This window comes from Panthera onca, chromosome D3 (assembly GCF_046562875.1).
Source record: "Panthera onca isolate mPanOnc1 chromosome D3, mPanOnc1 haplotype 2, whole genome shotgun sequence".
Classification (NCBI taxonomy): domain Eukaryota; kingdom Metazoa; phylum Chordata; class Mammalia; order Carnivora; family Felidae; genus Panthera; species Panthera onca.
In genome coordinates this window covers 13,198,336-13,215,651 of record NC_138350.1, presented here as the reverse complement: position 1 = coordinate 13,215,651, position 17,316 = coordinate 13,198,336, and the positions used below count along the sequence as shown (strand labels likewise).

Sequence of the window (17,316 nt, the reverse complement as noted above, 5' to 3'; positions counted from 1 at the left end):
CTTTATCCATTTATCATTTGATAGACATTTGGGCTCTTTCCATAATCTGGCTAGTGTTGAAAGCGCTGCCATAAACATTGGGGTACATGTGCCCCTATGCATCAGCACTCCTGTGTCCTTTGGATAAATTCCTAGCAGTGCTATTGCTGGGTCGTAGGGTCGTTCTATTTTTAATTTTTTGAGGAACCTCCACACTGTTTTCCAGAGCGTGGAGAACACTGATTTTTGTTTGTTTTGTTTTGATTTTCTTAAGTAGTCAATCTGTTAGGTTCAGGCTGCACATTCTGTCTTGCCTTCTGTGGGTGGTGGTCCAATGCCAGATCATTTCTCGAAGTTTTTGCGAGGCTTCTTTGGGTTAGTTCTAAGCACATGGAGTGTTTCTCATACAGAGTCAGGGAGTGCCTTCTCCAGCTCTTGCCTTTTGGGGATCCTTTCCACATTCTCTGGTTCCCAGGGGCTTCTTTCTCTGATTCTTCTGGCCAAAAGCTTTCGCCTCCTGCCCCGTTGCCTGGTTCTAAGAGGCTGACCCTGTCCTTGCGGTGAAGTGTTTGAGACAAAAGAGGGCGAGAAAAGCCCTGTGGATTCTCCCTCCCATTATTGGCCCCTATTCCCAGTTCCTCTGTCCAAAGGAACGGGTTTTCTCTTGGGGGCGTAGGTGTCTGAGTTGTTTCTGTTTCATGTGGGTGCAGTTTTATGGCTAAGCTGACATGGGGGCAGGGCTGAGAGAGAGGGAATCAAAAAAAAAAAAAAGAAGATTCTCTTCACATTCTTCTGCATGCAGAGACTCGTTTTGGGGTGCTCTGCGTGGAAGGCAGGGCTGCCCTGGAACATTGACTCCCCACCCCACCCTCATGCACAGTTCTGCCCGCTTTCAAGGCAGGGGTGGGAATTGAAGGGAACGCATCATTTGCCATATAATTGTCATTCTTCACGTTTTTATCTCTGTCCCCTATCACCCTGCTGTTAACTTACATTCTTTGAACCTTCAGGCAGCTGCCTTTGTGTTTTTCCCAGAGTTTTTGGGGGCCCCAGTGGGGACGATAGGGTGCCACCATGGACACCCTCCATCAGTGCCAAAACCAGAACCGGGGTGGGTATTTTCTACGTGTTCGCTCACTAGACCGTCATAACAATCCCGTGAGGTAGGTGATGCTATCCCCATTGTAGAGGTGAGAAAACAGAGGCGCAGAGAGGTGAAGTCAGGATCTAAACCCTCACCTGGGCATCGTCATGCTACCTGGGGTCTTGCCTAAAGCATGTACATGGTGTCAAAGCTGCTTCCCTGGGCCCCTTGCCTCCTTCTCCTGCTAGGGGACTCTTGGGTCAGGGGCCACATGCCCCCTGTCCTTCATCTATAGCATGGGGGAAATCTTAGCATCTCCCTTGTGGCACCATTGCAAGGACTGGGTTAGGAAATGTAAGCAAGTGTTGAGAGTCGTGTCTGGCACGCAGTGGGAAGCTGTCAGTGAAGGGTGGCTGTGGTCATTGTCACTGTTATCATTTGTTCCTTGTATACCGAGTGCTGAGCAACACAGCAATCCGCATACAGAAGGCTCTGTAAGTATTCGTTGAAATATTTATGGAGTTCAGTCATTTGTGAGACCATTTTACCCTTTCTTTGAAAGTTTATTTACTTATTTTGAGAGAGACAGAGACAGTGCGAGCAGGGGAGGGGCAGAGAGAGACGGAGAGACGGAGAATCCCAAGCAGGTTCTGTGCTGTCAGTGCTGAGCCTGATGGGGTGCTCGAGCTCACAAACTGTGAGATCATGACCTGAGTCAAAATGAAGAGTCGGATGAGGTACCCAGGCGCCCTGAGAACATTTTCCCCTTAAAACACAGTGCATTTTACTTTGTCGTTTCTTTTTTCAGAAATATGTCGGCATTTTTTGGCCATTACCCTGTTTCCTTGCCCAGCTGTTGAACTATCCTCGGGTGGCCCTGGGGAGGCTTGCACTGGAGGGCTTGTTCCCATCCCTGCTCTTTCCCTGTGTTTATCCTTTTTTTTTTAAATTTTTTGTCAGTTGGACTTCTTCTGTGTCCCTCCACCACAAGAGGGATAAGGAGCAGCTCTGGGTTCCTGGGTTCCTGGATTCCAAATGGCTTTTTCATTTAGTAGCTGTATAGCTTAAACAAGTAAAACTTAGGACCCCCTCTCCCCCCATCTCATCTGTACCTTGTGAATGATTTTCTACCTCATAATGCTATGAGGAGTAAAATGAGATAGTACAGGCAAGGTGTCTGCATAGCTTCTGGTGCATAGTGGGTCCTGAAAAAATGTTTGTTTGTTTGTTTCTTTCTCTCTTTTTTAAATGTTTATTTCTAATGTTTATTTATTAAAAAAAAATTTTTTTTAACGTTTATTTATTTTTGAGACAGAGAGACAGAGCATGAACGGGGGAGGGTCAGAGAGAGGGAGACACAGAATCTGAAACAGGCTCCAGGCTCCGAGCTGTCAGCACAGAGCCCGACGCGGGGCTCGAACTCACGGACTGAGAGATCGTGACCTGAGCCGAATTCGGCCGCTTAACCGACTGAGCCACCCAGGCGCCCCCTAATGTTTATTTTTAAGAGAGAGAGAAGGGGGGGGAGGGGCAGAGAGAGATCGAGACACAGAATTCGAAGCAGGCTCCAGGCTCTAAGCTGTCAGCACAGAGCCCAAGGTGGGGCTCGAACTCCCGAACCATGAGATCATGACCTGAGCTGAAGTCGGATGCTCAACTGACTGAGCCACCCAGGTGCCCCTAAATGTTTATTTATTTATTTTTGAGAGGCAGGTTGGGGGAGAGTACAAGCGGGAGAGGGGCAGAGAGAGAAGGAGACACAGAATCCGAAGCAGGCTCCAGGCTCTGAGCTGTCAGCACAGAGCCTGATGCGGGGCTCAAATCCACGAACTTGGAGATCATGACCTGAGCCGAAGTCGGATGCTGAAACAACTGAGCCACCCAGGCGCCCCTGTTAGCGTCCTTATTTACCCTTGATAATATGATAGCCAGGAGTTCCTGCTGCAACGGAAGAGCAGTTACTCCAGATCTGAGCCGGGGGTTCTGGTCCAGATACAGCTGGCAGGAAGCTGGCTGAGCAAGACCTCAGCACCTCCCCAGTCCTCACTCCCTGGTAAGTGCCGTGCAAATGCCTGTGGGATGAATAAGTGCCTGGACGGCTCAGACTTGATGCCTTATCTGTCAGCATCAGACTGCCCCCTGGGGTCAGTAACTGGGGCAGAGCACCCCCATTGCTAATATCTAGACTCACTTGTTTTCATCTTGGTCTGTGATTTTTTATCAATGTAGATGGTTTAATTATTGTTGAGACCTGGGGGGATATCTTGAGTTTTCGCATTTGTTCCTTACCGCTGGGCTTGGCAGCTTCTGGTTTCAGAGATTCCTGTGGAAGCATCCTCGACAGGGTGTTTGGGCTCCAGTGACAGGTGGGGTGCGGGGCAAGGTTAGGTGTTAGGGGGACGGACCCACTTGTGTGGGCCTCTTCCAGATTGAGCCGGCAAATATTTATTGGTGCCAGTGTTGTGCCACGGGCTGAGATGGAGAATGCCAAGACGTGGTCTCCAGGACTTCATGGTCGAGCTACAGACGTGGACAGATCCGCTACTCAAGTGCAGCGGGTGGTCTGCAGGGTCATGGGAACATCTGTGCTCGTCCTCTGGATAAATCCTCAAATCCCCACCTTGGCCTGTAGGCCCCTGCTGGCCTCCCCTGCCTCAGTTTCCCTCACCCTGGCCCCACTGGCCCCTTGCATTTCCTCCTGTGGGTCCCCTCCTTGCACATGCCAGTTCTGGCTGGGACACCTGCTCTCGTCCTTTACCTGGTTCACGTGACCCCAGCTCAAAGGTTACTCCTTAGGAACCTCTCCCCAGCCCTCAGCTTCTTCTGTTCTCTCGTAACTAAGTAACTGAAGTATGATTCTGCATTTAGTGCCTGCGTCCTCTTCTAGACCCGCGTGGGACACTGTATGTCTGAGGGGAAGATAATACCAACCATGTATGTAACTTAAAATTTTCTAGTTAACCACATTTAAAAACCACACAAAGAAATAGGTGACATTAATTTTTTTTTACTGTGGTAAATGTACACAGCGTAAAACTTACCATTTTAACTTATTGTTAAGTGTGCATTCAGTGGCATTAAGTAAGTTCACTGCCCCTCCCCAGATCTTTTCCATCATCTCAAACTGGAACTCTACCCATTCAGCAACCCCAGCCCCTGGTAACCTCTATTCTGCTTCCGTCTGTGAAGTTGTCTGCGCTGGGTACCACGTTTAAGTGGAAAACATAACAATATGTGTCCTTTTTGTTTCTGGCTTATCTCAGCCTAGTGTTCAATGTTCGGGAATGTCAAGGTTCATCCATGTGGTAGCATGTATCAAAATGCTCTTTTATGGCTGAATAATATTCCACCATATGGATATATTATGTTTTGTTTATCCATTCATCGGTCAATGGACACGTGGGTTGTGTCTTTTAGATATTGTGATGAGTGCTGTTTTGAACATGGGTGTACAGGTATCTGTTTGAGTCCCAGCTTTCTATTTTTATGGGGTATATACCTAGGGATTGCTGGATCGTGGGGGTAATTCTGTGTTTAGCCTTTTGAGGAACGAGGTTAAATTTTATGTTATATTTTCTGTAACCCAGTATTTCCAGAAAGGTATCATTTCAACGCATAATCAATCTAAAAATTATTGATGAGCAATTTTGCTTCATTTTCACGCGAAGTCTTTATGATGTGGTGTGCGGGGCGTAAGCTCTGTGTGGCTGGGGGAGCCATCCATCTTGTGGACCCGAGTGCCTTGTACACAGTGGGTGTCTAACCCGAAGATGTATACACATAGCTACCTGCGGGGGGAACAGAATGATGGCTAAACAGCAGCAGCCGTGATAGTAACAATAATGACAGGCCTACTGTGTGCAAGGCCCTTTATTTTCATGAATTCTCAAAACAAGCCTATAAAGCAGATACTTTTTTTTTTTTTTTTAACATTTATTCATCTTTGAGAGACAGAAGGAGACAGAGCTTGAGCGGGGGAGGGGCAGAGAGAGAGAGAGAGTGGGAGACACAGAATCCGAAGCAGGCTCTGGGCTCCGAGCCGTCAGCACAGAGCCCGACGCGGGGCTTGAACCCACGAATCGCGAGATCGTGACCTGAGCCGAAGTCAGACGCTTAACCCTCTGAGCCCCCCGGGGGGTCTCTAAAGTGCGTACCATTATTATTCAGTTGTAGATGCGGAAACTGCCGTTCAGAGACATCAGGCGTACCTCAGGTCACACAGCTGGGATTCAAAGCTGGCTGGGTTCTGTTGTCCTGGGGCAAGGAGTTATCTCAGGAGGCACTAAATCTAGATGTCTTGGAGAAGCCCCATGGTGCCCATGGGTGGTGTTCGCCTTTGTTAACAGCGGTGGAGGAGGAAACGAAGGTTTGCCCAACACCCGTTTCCTGGAGGATCCGCATTTCTCTTTGCCTCTGGGTCAAGACTGTGAAGATGACCTCAAAAGATATACCTCCCACCGCGCCAGGCTGCAAAGCCCTCACAAGCACTGTCCCTGTAGAGCGAAATTGGGAGAGAGAGGAAGGCAGCTGCCCGCCCCGCTGGATCCACGTGGCGAGGGAGAAGACGGAAGGATTGGGGAAAGCTGTTCTCCAAGTCAGTTGCCCGGAGATAAAAATAAGGTGCTCTGCAGCGTGCAAGGTGATCTAATGTTGCTTTGAGCTTTCTCGAATTTGCCAACACAAGAGGTTATGAAGCTAACAGCATGCCTGTCAATCAAAGGCGGGCCGAGCGCTGGAATTCAAGGAACCTCAGAGGTTATCTTTTCGAATGTGGCCTCTCCTGGTGTGGACGCTCTCCTGCCGTATCCCTCAGAGCTGATGGGAGCCAGACGGGCCTCCTAGCGTTACCCCCTTCGCCTTCCTCAGAGGCCCCAGGGGCAGCCCGTTCTTCTGCAGGGATAAGGACATCTTCCCACCTGCTTTCTTTGGTCCCACCAGACCTTTATTTCTCAAGACTTTATCCACCCAGGGCAACCCCAGGCTTGAAAGGAACTTCGGCTCTAACAAGGCATTTCCCACCTCCTTTGTTTCCTGCATTCAGGATGGGTGGTACCAGTAATAATATCCGTCGTGGCCGTTAGGATTTATGAGTGTTCAGCAATTGATTCATGTCACAAATATTCATTGAGGCAACATGTCATTTATGCATCATGACAAAATATCTATATTTATTAATTTTTCCCCAGATTCGTGGAGATGTAATTGACCAATAACAGTGTATAGGTTTAAAGTGTACGATGTGATGATTTGATATACACATATGTCGTAAAAAAAAAAATCTGTTTCTTTATTGCCAGGCACTGTGTTAGATGCTGGGCAGTACAGTGGTAAGAAAGTCTGGGCCTCTGCCTTCTGAGAACGTGTATTTTAGCAGGGAAAACAGATGGTAAGCAAATAAACAGACAATTCCCATCAATCCTCATCATTCTTGGAGTCCATATTTGCAAATTCTCCTTGTTGCAAATACAGTGTATTTGTATCTCCCAAATCCATATTTGTGTGGTGAAAAATTTGAGTCCCGTGCTGCTCACATCCTCAGCTGAGGTCCAAGGAGGCAACACTGTCTGCTTGCTCTTACAGTGGTTTGCAAACAAGAGTCTTTTCTGAGGTCTTAAATTTAGCGCCACTTTCCCCACAGTTCTTGTGGTTTTTTTTTCGTTGGGGTTTTCAGTGTTTAAAATGACCCCTGAGCAGAGGACTGATGTGCTGTCTCACGTTCCTGAGCACAAGAAAGCTGCGAGGTGCCTTATGGAGAAAAATACGTTGTTACAGATGCTTTGCTCAAGCTCCCTATCATGAGCGATGATGCTGTTGGCCATGAGTTCAGTGTTAATGAATCAACTATCTATACTCAATAAGGTGTCTTTAAACAGAAACCCACATAAAAGGAGATGACATATGGATCAGTTGACAAAAGTGGGGCAGAGGCTTGTGGGAACCTAATCTTGTGTTTCCATGAGGAACAACGGTTCAGTGTTTGCAGCATCCCTGTAGAATAACAAAATTTGACTGTGTAACTGCGAAGAATGTAAATTGACTGTATAACAAAATAATTCCACTGAGTGGTGAGGGTTTGAGGAAATGGAGGAGGAGGACGACGACGACAGACAGACAAGGAGGGTGGAGGTGGTGAATGATGATGATGAGGGCTCAGCACAGTGGGAAGGCAGGCAGGGCCATGCCCGAGGCCGCGTGGATCCCAGCAGTCGTGGTGTTGGTCTAGCGCACTGTGCAATCTACTCCGCTCACTGTCCACATTGGGCTGTTGCGGGCTGCAGTGTGATGCTGACAGTCACTGGGGTTCAGAACCAGGGTTCCCACAAGACTGCAGTACCCAATGTCAGGCCCCATTACTACCAATAGCGTGGATGTTAAAGATGGTGCCCTGAGTGCTGCTTCTATCCTTGAGCCCCTAGATCTGGACTCGTGTGAATTTGGGCTTCCGTCAGTTCTTCCAGGGCTTGCTGCTCACGGCTCTATCAAATGTCCTAACCGCGAGATGCTCTGGGATGTGTTTTATTGCAAAATTCCCTGTATAGATGCTAACTGTGAAATTAACCAGGAAGCCTCGTTTTCAGTGTCAAATGTCCAACAGATGGTCACAGTTGTTCTCTTCAATCTGGAGACAGGAAGCAGCCCGGTCACAATTTTAATTGTTCTTGACAATTAAAACACTTAAATATTGTCAGAGTATTTACACAGTGGAGGCGAAACACCGTAGGGTTTGGAGGAGGATAGACCTGAAACTTTTTAGGTGGGTGGACACGGGGAAGGTCCCTGCTCTTCTCCAAGACTCAGTTTCAACTTCTGAAAAATGGGGCTGATAACCTGTATCCGCCCAGGGGGCTGTGAGGATCAATCCAGATATGCCGTATATCATTGTCATGGAGCAGCCAAGATAACATGCTCTGGGGTCAGACTGCCAGAGTTTAGATCTTGGCCTTGGGCAAGCGTTTCAACTTTTCCAAGCTCTGATCTCCTCACCAGCCTCACAGGGTTGTTAACGAGAATTAAATGTAACAAGGCATGAGGTTAAGAGGGTGTGTGAGCACAATAAGCACTCAGTGAACGTTAGCTATGGGGTCATTATGAAAAGTGCTTTCTTAAATGCTCACTGGGATGGCAATCGTCACCACCATCGTCATCATCATTGAAGACAAATCACAAGTCAGCTAGGATGTACAGAAGTCAGAACCCTTGGGGCGCCTGGGTGGCTCAGTGGGTTGAGCATCCGACTTCAGCTCGGGTCATGATCTCACAGTTTGTGGGTTCGAGCCCCGCAATGGGCTCTGTGCTGACAGCTCAGAGCCTGGAGTCTGCTTCAGATTCTCTCTCTCTCTCTTTTTCTCTCTCTCTGTCCCTCCCCTGTTTGTGTGCAAGCTCGCTCGCTCTCAAAAATAAGTAAACATAAAGGAAAAGAAATCAGAACCTTGTAATTGCCGGTGGGAATGTGAAATGGTGCTTGCTTGCTATAGAAAAAGTTCAGTGGTTTTTCAGAAGGTTAAAACGTCGAAATACCACAGGACCCAGCAGTTCCACTCCTGGATATATACCCCCGAAGAATTAAAAACTAGGTGTTTGAACAAATAACTTGTATGCAAACATTCATAGCAGCACTGTTCATAATAGCCACAGGTGGAAACAGCTTAAGTGTGATGACCGGATAAACAGTATGTGGTATAGCCAGACAATGGAGTATTATTCAGCTGCGAGAACGAATGGAGATTCTGAGACACCTACTACACCATGGATGAAAACATTTATTCAAAGTGAAAGAAGCCAGTTACCTAAGACCGCATATTATATGATTCCATTTACACGAAACATCCAGAATAGGTAAATCCAGAGAGACAGAAAACAGATGGGTGGTGGCCAGGGGCTGGGAAGAGGTGGGGGAAGGAGGAGTGGCTGCTTCATGGGTACGGGAGTCTCTTTTGGGGCGATGAAAATTTTCTTGGAATTGATAGAGGCAACATTGCAAACGTACCAGATGCCGCTGGATTCTACACTTTGAAATGGTCGATGTGAGTTGCACCTCTGTGTTTAAAATTTAGCAAATAGAGAAGAAACTTCGTTAGAATGGGAAAGCTTCCCTGAAGTTAGTAACTGAAAGGCTCATCTCTCTGGATGTTTCGGTGGGTAATCAAGTCGCAAATGCTGTATCGAGCAGGGTGTGAGAGGCATTACTGGGTCAGAGTCCAAGCTCCCTGCCCTGTCTATTCTCCCAGATAACTTGCCCAGACTGGGGTCCATGCATTTTTTTTGCTCCTACGTGGGGACACTGGGGTGGGGGGGGGGGCAACAGTGCCCAGTGGGACCCACGGCTTGGCTAGACGCCGAGCTCTTTAATGAGATCTTAGATTAAGATTCTTGCCAGTGTTGAATTGCTTTGGCAACTGTGTGTTTTTCATTTGTCCTTATTTGCTTCTTTTTGCAATTGCTTCCAGAAACGCAAACATTCTTCCTGGGCTTCAGGTTTCACTTTTTCAGGAATTGTGGCTAACACAGGTGTCATCTTTGACTTTTGGAGGGTCAGAGAGCATTGCTTCTGGTGCTGATCTAGAAGGTCTGTGTAAAACGGTTCAGCCTTTCCAGGGCCTTCTGGATAGTTCTCTCATTTCCAGAGGGTGTCAGGAGGCTCCCTGGAAGGTTGTGATGGTGACGGGTATAGACCCGGACTGGAAACCACACTCCATCGCTTACTAGCTGTGTGATCTTGGGTAACTCAGCCTCTCAGATAATTGCCACTTCCTTCACTGTGAAATGGAGACAGTGGCAGAAGTTTCCTCCCAGGGTCTTACGAGGATGATGTGAAGGTATGCATATAAAATACTTAGAACACTATCTGACACATAGTGTTCAATAAATAGTAACTGTCATCAGTGTCAGTAACAATTGTTGTTACTTTTTCTCTTTACCAATGACTCCAGTGAAATATTTTCTTTTTTTAACTCTTTAAAGTATACTTATTTATTTTGAAAGAGACAGAGACAGTGTGAGCAGGGAAGGGGCAGAGAGAGAGGGAGAAAGAGAGAATCCCAAGCAGTCTCCACGCTGTCAGTGCCGAGCCCGATGCGGGGCTTGAACTCATGAAACCACGAGATCGTGACCTGAGCTGAAACCGAGAGTTGATTGCTTCATCGACTGAGCCACCCAGGCAGCGCCCCTCCAGTGAAACATTTTCAACTACCTCTAAAAGTTCTGTTTCTTGCCGCAAAGTTATGAGGATTAAAGTAAAAACTTTTTTGTTGTTCCTCCAGTGACTTCAATCTAATATATTCAGCCAACATCTGAAAGCTGTGTTTCTTGTTAGGAAGTTGTAAGGATTAAACTAACAAGTGCTTTGAAATAGTCACGAAAATTACAAGTAGTGTAATAGCTACTGGAATAGCAGACTTTTTCCAGTTCTGCTTCTGAAGGGCTAAAGCACATACGCATTCTGATGCCGGCTTTGAAATTCAGACAAGTTCTAAGTCACACGTTTGCCTGTTTATAAAATTTTAATGGGAAGGGACAAAGAAGTTAGACACTTGCCTAGACCTTCTGAAATCATTTTCTCCCTTGAGAATGGCTTTTATTTCTGCTAGTCCCTTATCGGAGAATGTCAAAAGAAAAACCCTTACACCTTGAAATGTCTTTAATCAATCCTCAGACCTTTCATTTCTTAAAACCTATTCCCTTCTCCCCGCCCATTTCAAGACTTGAAATAAAACGATTTTCCAGAAACGGATGACAAGATAGCAAAAGCCACGATTAATAACCCCTGGAGCACCTTGGTACCACACCTTCCCTATTTAAAATGAAAAATTACCTTTTTCCCTCAGACTTTATTAAAAAGAGGATCAAAGGAGAGAGGGGAAGAGTTGATATAATACAGCCCATCAGTGAACACACTTCTGAAGCTGCAGCAGAGAGAAGCCGCATCCCTGTCAATCGAGCAGCTGGCAATTTGGATAATGAAATGAGGCACTTGGCTTCTTCATTCCCAAACTTCTGATTTTGAAATGCAGGGGTGGAGAGGAAGAGTAATTGATGGAGAGGAGAATTTGGTAGGGGTAAAGCTTGCTTGCTCTCTGCTCATCTTTCTGACTTAAAACAACTTTAGGGCAAGGATTCTTGGGGGCAACTCGGTGCTTTCTTGAACCTGGTGGAGGGTGTGTGTGTGTGTGTGTGTGTGTGTGTGTGTGTGTGTGTGTGTGTGTTTGGAGGAACTCTTAAGCTTCGGGGGAAGGTGGGTCCCAGCACAATTGCAGGATGCCATGTGACAAAGAGGGAAGAGAAGGTGTAGGTTTATTATCCACTATGGGACATTAGCCACATCCTAGCTCTCATCCAGAGCTCATTTATTTTCTTTTCAATTTTTTTTTATTTTTTATGTTTATTTTTATTTGTGTGAGAGAGAGGGGGGGGGAGACAGAGCACAAGTGGGGGAGGGGAGACCGAGAGGGAGACACAGAATCTGAGGAAGCAGGCTCCAGGCTCTGAGCTGTCAGCACAGGGCCCGATGCGGGGCTCAGACTCACGAACTGCAAGATCGTGACCTGAGCCAGAGTCAGACGTTTAACCAAGTGAGCCCCCCAGGTGCCCCCCAGAGCTCATTTATAAAATGGGTCAATAACACCTACCTTACAGGGCAGGTAAGATGAGCACTGAACCCCCTGAGTCTGGCCGGTGCCCTCCAAATGCTAACTTATATATCCTAACTCCCCAGCCTGTAGTCAGTGAATGTCCCTGGCTCCTGGCTGAGGACTGTATTCATTTCTTAGGGCTGCCATAACAAAGCCACCCAAAGTAGGTGCTTGAAAACAGCAGAAACAAGGGTGCCCGGGTGGCTCAGTCAGTTAAGCATCCGACTCTTAGGTTTGGCTCAGGTCGTGATCTCACCCTTTGTGAGTTCGAGCCCCGCACCAGGCATGGACACTGACAGTGTGGAGCCTGTTTGGGATCCTCTGTCTCCCTCTCTTTCTGCCCCTCCCCCTGCTCATGCTATCTCTGTCTCTCTCAAAATAAATAAATAAGTAACACCAGCAGAAATATATTTCCTCACAGTTCTGGGGGCTCCAAGTTTAAAATCAAGGTATGGGCAGGGTCGTGCTCCCTCGGAAGTCTCAGGGGGGAGAATCTGTTCCCCACCCGTCTCTTAGCTTCTGGGGGTTGCTGGTAATCTTTGGCGTTCCTTGGTTTGTATCTTCACCTCTTTAATCTGTGCCTCTGTCTTCACATGGTGTCTCCTTTGTGTCCTTTTCTTTTAAAAAAATTTTTTTTAACGTTTATTTATTTTTGAGAAGAGAGAGACCGAGCATGAGCAGGGGAGGAGGGAGAAAGAGAGAGACACATAATCTGAAACAGGCTCCAGGCTCCAAGGTGTCAGCTCAGAGCCTGACGCGGGGCTCGAACTCACAGACCGTGAGATCATGACCTGAGCTCAAGTCGGACGCTTAACCGACTGAGCCACCCAGGCACCCCTGTGTCCTTTTCTTATAAGGCCACCAATCATTGCCTTTATGGACCCCCAACCCAGTGTTACTTCATCTTCACTTGATTACATCTGCAGAGAACTTATTAGCAAAGAAGGTCACACTCACGGGTACTGAGGGTTAGGGCTTCAACGTGTCTTTTTGGTAGTTACAGTTTAACTACCATAAGGACTCATTGGCTTTGGCTTCATGGATTTGTTTTCTGTAGGGCAGGGTCAGGGATATAGTCACCGGATGCAAGTTTATTTATCTGCTTATTTTATTTAATCCTCTCCGGCGTCTTGTGAAATGTATGGTTTTACTCCCATTTTACATAAACATTTATGCAACATTGGCTGGGTGCCAGAGATTACGCTAAACGCTCTACTTGTGTTGTCTTTATCATCTTCAGAACAAGCCTAGGGGAAAAGCTCCGCGTGATTCCTCTCTTACAGCTGAAGAAGCAGAGTCATGGCAAGGCAAGGTCAGAGCAAGTTAACTTCTAAGCATCGTGTTGCAAAGTTGAGGTGTTCTACTTCCTTGCTTGGTGTTTGTTTAGAATTCATTCTTGTTCTTTCCGTTCCGAAAGCCAGTCTTCCAAACACAGAGCTGTCTCTCTGTCTTCTGAGGGAGCCACGGGGTGGGGCAATGTGCTCATTACCTCCCGTCCCTGACCTGTAATTCAGGGCCATGGAATGTCTGCTCTGGAGACTCGGGGATCCGGTGGGAGAGGAGACAGAGGGAGAACATGATTCAATCATATCATGTCTTTGTTAAAAAAAAAAAAAAATCTAAGATGAGCCTGAATCCTGGACAGACACAGGAGGTTTTACAATCTCATGATCCATTTTTCTCAGTCTAGAAAAATAACTTCTTCCTGAGGAGCGGTCTTAGGACTCCTAGGGAGCAGAAGGGGTGGCAGGAAGTTCTGTAACATCCCAGGCATCTCCCCTTGATGTCCTGCAGGAACCTTGGGCTCAGCCTGTGTGACCCTGAGCTTGCCACCTCCTTTTTGCAGTTTCCCTCTCCTGTACCTCCTGTCGCTGTGATCAGTGCCACCAGCCACCATGTGACCCAGGCTGGAAATCAGGAGGTCAGCCTTGGTGTAGTGTCATGTTTAAAGATGTGGACTCCAACCCCAGCTGTCTTCCTTCTAGCTGTGTGGTCTTGAACAAGTCACTTAACCTCTCTGTGCCTCAGTTTTCTCATCTATAAAATAGAGTGATCTTTGCTTACTACCTAGAAATGTTGTGTAGCTATGTAATTCTTTTACATGTAAATTACACAACAGTGTCAAAAACGCAGTATGTTTCCAATAAATGTTAGCTATTTTTTTCTCCTCTGCTTGTGCCCATTCAATCCATGTCTCTTCTTCTCCCAACCCTGCCCCAGGTCCTTATCATCTCCCATCTAGATGCCTTCGGTGGCCTCAGGCTGGGCTTGCTGCTACCTCTGATCTGTCCAGTGCTTTCTCCGTACTCTGGCCCATATAGCTTTCCTAACGCTCATCTGATCGTGTCCCTTCCCTCCCCTTCCCTGATCATGTCCTGTTGGGCCACAATAATGGTTGCCTACACATGAAAAGATGCTCATCGTCACTCATCATCAGGGAAATGCAAATCACAACCACAACGGGACATCACCTCACACTTGTCAGGATGGCTAAAATCAACACACGCAAGAAACAACAGCTGGATGGCGAGGATGTGAAGAAAGGGGACCCCTCATGCACTGTTGGTAGGAATGCAAACTGGTGCAGCCACTTTGGAAAACAGTATGGAGGTTCCTCAAAAAGTTAAAAATAGAACTGCCCTACAATCCAGCAGTCACACTTCTGGGTATTTATCCAAAGAATACAAAAACACGAATTCAGAGGAATTATATGCACCCCTCTGTTTATAACAGCACTATTTACGATAGCCAAGATATGGAAGCAGCCCAAGTGTCCAATGATTGATGAATGGATGAGGGAGATGTGGTATATATACAATGAAATACTCAGCCATAAAAAAAGAATGAAAGCCTGCCATTTGCAGCAACATGGATGGAGCTAGAGAGTATAATGCTAAGTGACATATGAGAAAGACAAGTACCATATGATTTCACTCATGTGGAATTGAAGAAACAAAATAAATGAACAAGGGAAACAAAGAGAGAGAGAGAAGCCAAGTAAGAGACTCTAAATTATCTAGAACAAACTGATGGTTACCAGAGGGGAGGTGGGTGGAGGGATGGGGGAACTAGGTGATAGGGATTAAGAAGCACACTTGTCATGATGAGCACAGGGTGACGTATGGGACTGCTGAATCATTATATTGTACACCTGAGCCGAATACAACACCGTGTGTTAACTATACTGGAATTAGAGAAACAAAGAATGGATGGCCACACAGCCGTGCCCCCGGGTCTCTGGGACAGCTTTAATCACAAAGGGACAAGGCCATCCCACTGGGCTCCAGCAGGACTTGATGGCAAATGGACCCCATTGGGCTATGTGATTTTTAAGCCACGTGATCGGGGAAGCACCAGCCCCTGCCCGGGTGTGATCAGGGGCTGGGATATAACAGTGATATGACGGGCAGAACTTTGACTTCCAGCCCCAGACTACTTCTCAACATTTGTCTGTTGGGAAAGCCAGCCCTTCCCTTGGCATGAGCAGGGATTTGGGGGCTCAGGTCTTGTGGATCTAGCCGTATGGCCAGGAAGGAACTTGGCTTCGATCGTTGATGGTTGGGGGAAGTTCCAGCCCCTCCCTTGGCATGAGCATAGGGCTGAAGTCCGGGCCTTGGGCTCACAGCTGCGTGGTGTGGCGGACCAGAGCGTTAGCCTCCTCTGTTCCCCAGTTTGACGGCTGCTGCAGGTCTGAAGGAGCTCTGCAGGGGACCACCTTCCTTTGGGAGGCTAGCCGCAGGGGATCCCGTCATGTTGACCCCTCCCTCTCAATAGCCCCCTGCACTTAGGAGAGCAAGTCCCTGCATGGTCCTTCTTAGTCGTTATTTCCAGTCTTGGCTTGAGTTTCTTCCTCCCTCCAGAGAGCTCCAGCCACACTGAGCTGCTTTTCCTCCAAACCCATCATGTTTGATCATCTCCTGGCCTTGACCCTGCTGTTCTGTCTTGACCTTCCTTCCTCTACCCTGAACTCCATTCCTTTCCTAGCAAGTTCTCTTTCAACCTCAAGGTTTGGGTGTAGGTACCACGTCCTCTGGGATGCCTATCTCTACCCTTCCACCGGGAGCTGGGTCGCTCACGTGTGCTCCCACCTGCACTTCCTCTGACGTCAGATTCTCTGCCACATTGTGGGTACTTACTTACTTATGTAATCGAGGTGAAGCTCACAGAACAATGGCCAGTCATAACTTGAGCTGAAGTCAGACGCTAAACTGAGCCACCCAGGCACCCCGAACAATGGCCATTGTAACGTGAATAATTCCGTGGCATTTCATGCATTCAACCACCCACCTCTCTCCAGTTCCCAAACATTTTTGTCACCCCAGAGGAAACCCGGGACCCATTAAACACTAGCTCCCCATTCCGCCTTCCCTCCAGCCCCTGGCAGCCACAAATCTGCTTTCTGTCTCTATAGATCTATCTGTTCTGGACACTTCATAAACGGGATCGTATGTAATGTGGCTTCTTACACATAGCATAATGTGTTTGAGGTTCATCCAAACTGTAGCACCTGTCAGTACTTTATTTTTCACGGCTGAATAGCATTCCATTGCATGGGCATACCACATTTTGTGTATCCATTTGTCAGATCAGTGGACATTTGGGTTGTTTCTACCTTTTGCCTGTTGTGCTTCATGCTGCTGTGAACATTCACATACAAGCGTTCAGGTGTCTGCTTTCACTTCCTTTGGGTCTGTACCTGAGAGTGGAATTACAGCGATTATTTCATTATCGGTCTTCCTGCCAGACCATGAGCATCCTGAGGGCAGGGGAAAGACAGACCCTCCACCCCAGGGGCTGGCACAGTGAGTACCCGAGGAGCAGATTGGATGAGTCGCAGGCATCCAGAATAGACGTCTCCAGCACCCTCAACCATCTGCCCGTTGGCCTGCCTCATGTGGTGGTCCAGGCTCTGTGCTGATGATGCGACTCATTTTATCTCATTGACTCACTCCTCACTCACTCTGATACTTGCTTGTGTCCACTGTCCCTCCTCACCCTGGTCTGTCTGAAGTAGTCCCCCAGCACATTTTTGTGGCCACGCCCACTTTCTTTTCCTCCATAGCACTTATTACCACTGGCTTACAGATGAGATATTTTATATGACATCTTATAGACAATGTATTATATATGTCATTTATTTGTTCATCCCCCCTTTAATCTGTTTCCCCACTAAGAACATGTGTTCTGTTAGAGGACAGGGATCTTGGTCTTTTTAACTTCATCGGCCTATCACAGTGCCTAGAACAGCGGCTGGTATATGAGAGGCATTCCAATATTTATGAAATAGGGGCGCCTGTGTGGCTCAGTCAGTTAAGCTTCTGACTTTGGCTCAGGTCATGATCTTATGGTCCGTGGGTTCGAGCCCTGCATCAGGCTCTGTGCTGACAGCTCAGAGCCTGGAGCCTGCTTCAGATTCTGTGTCTCCCTCTCTTTCTCTCTCTGCTTCTCCCCTGCTCATGCTCTGTCTCTCTCTCTCAAAAACAAAATTTTAAAAATAAACTTAAAAAAATATTTGTGAAATACTCAGATGAATGAATGCATTTAATCTTTACCGTACAAGGGAACTATGATCATTCTCATTTTACAGACCCCAACACTGAGGCTCAGAGAGGTCACAGAGCTGGT

General features: G+C 47.2%; 1 protein-coding gene across 4 annotated transcripts in view; it reads left to right on the top strand.

Annotated features, from left to right (window-relative positions):
• The window catches only part of KSR2 (kinase suppressor of ras 2), a 440,326-nt gene that overhangs the window by 152,231 nt on the left and 270,779 nt on the right, over nucleotides 1-17,316 (top strand). The gene's annotated exons all lie outside the window — the stretch shown is intronic.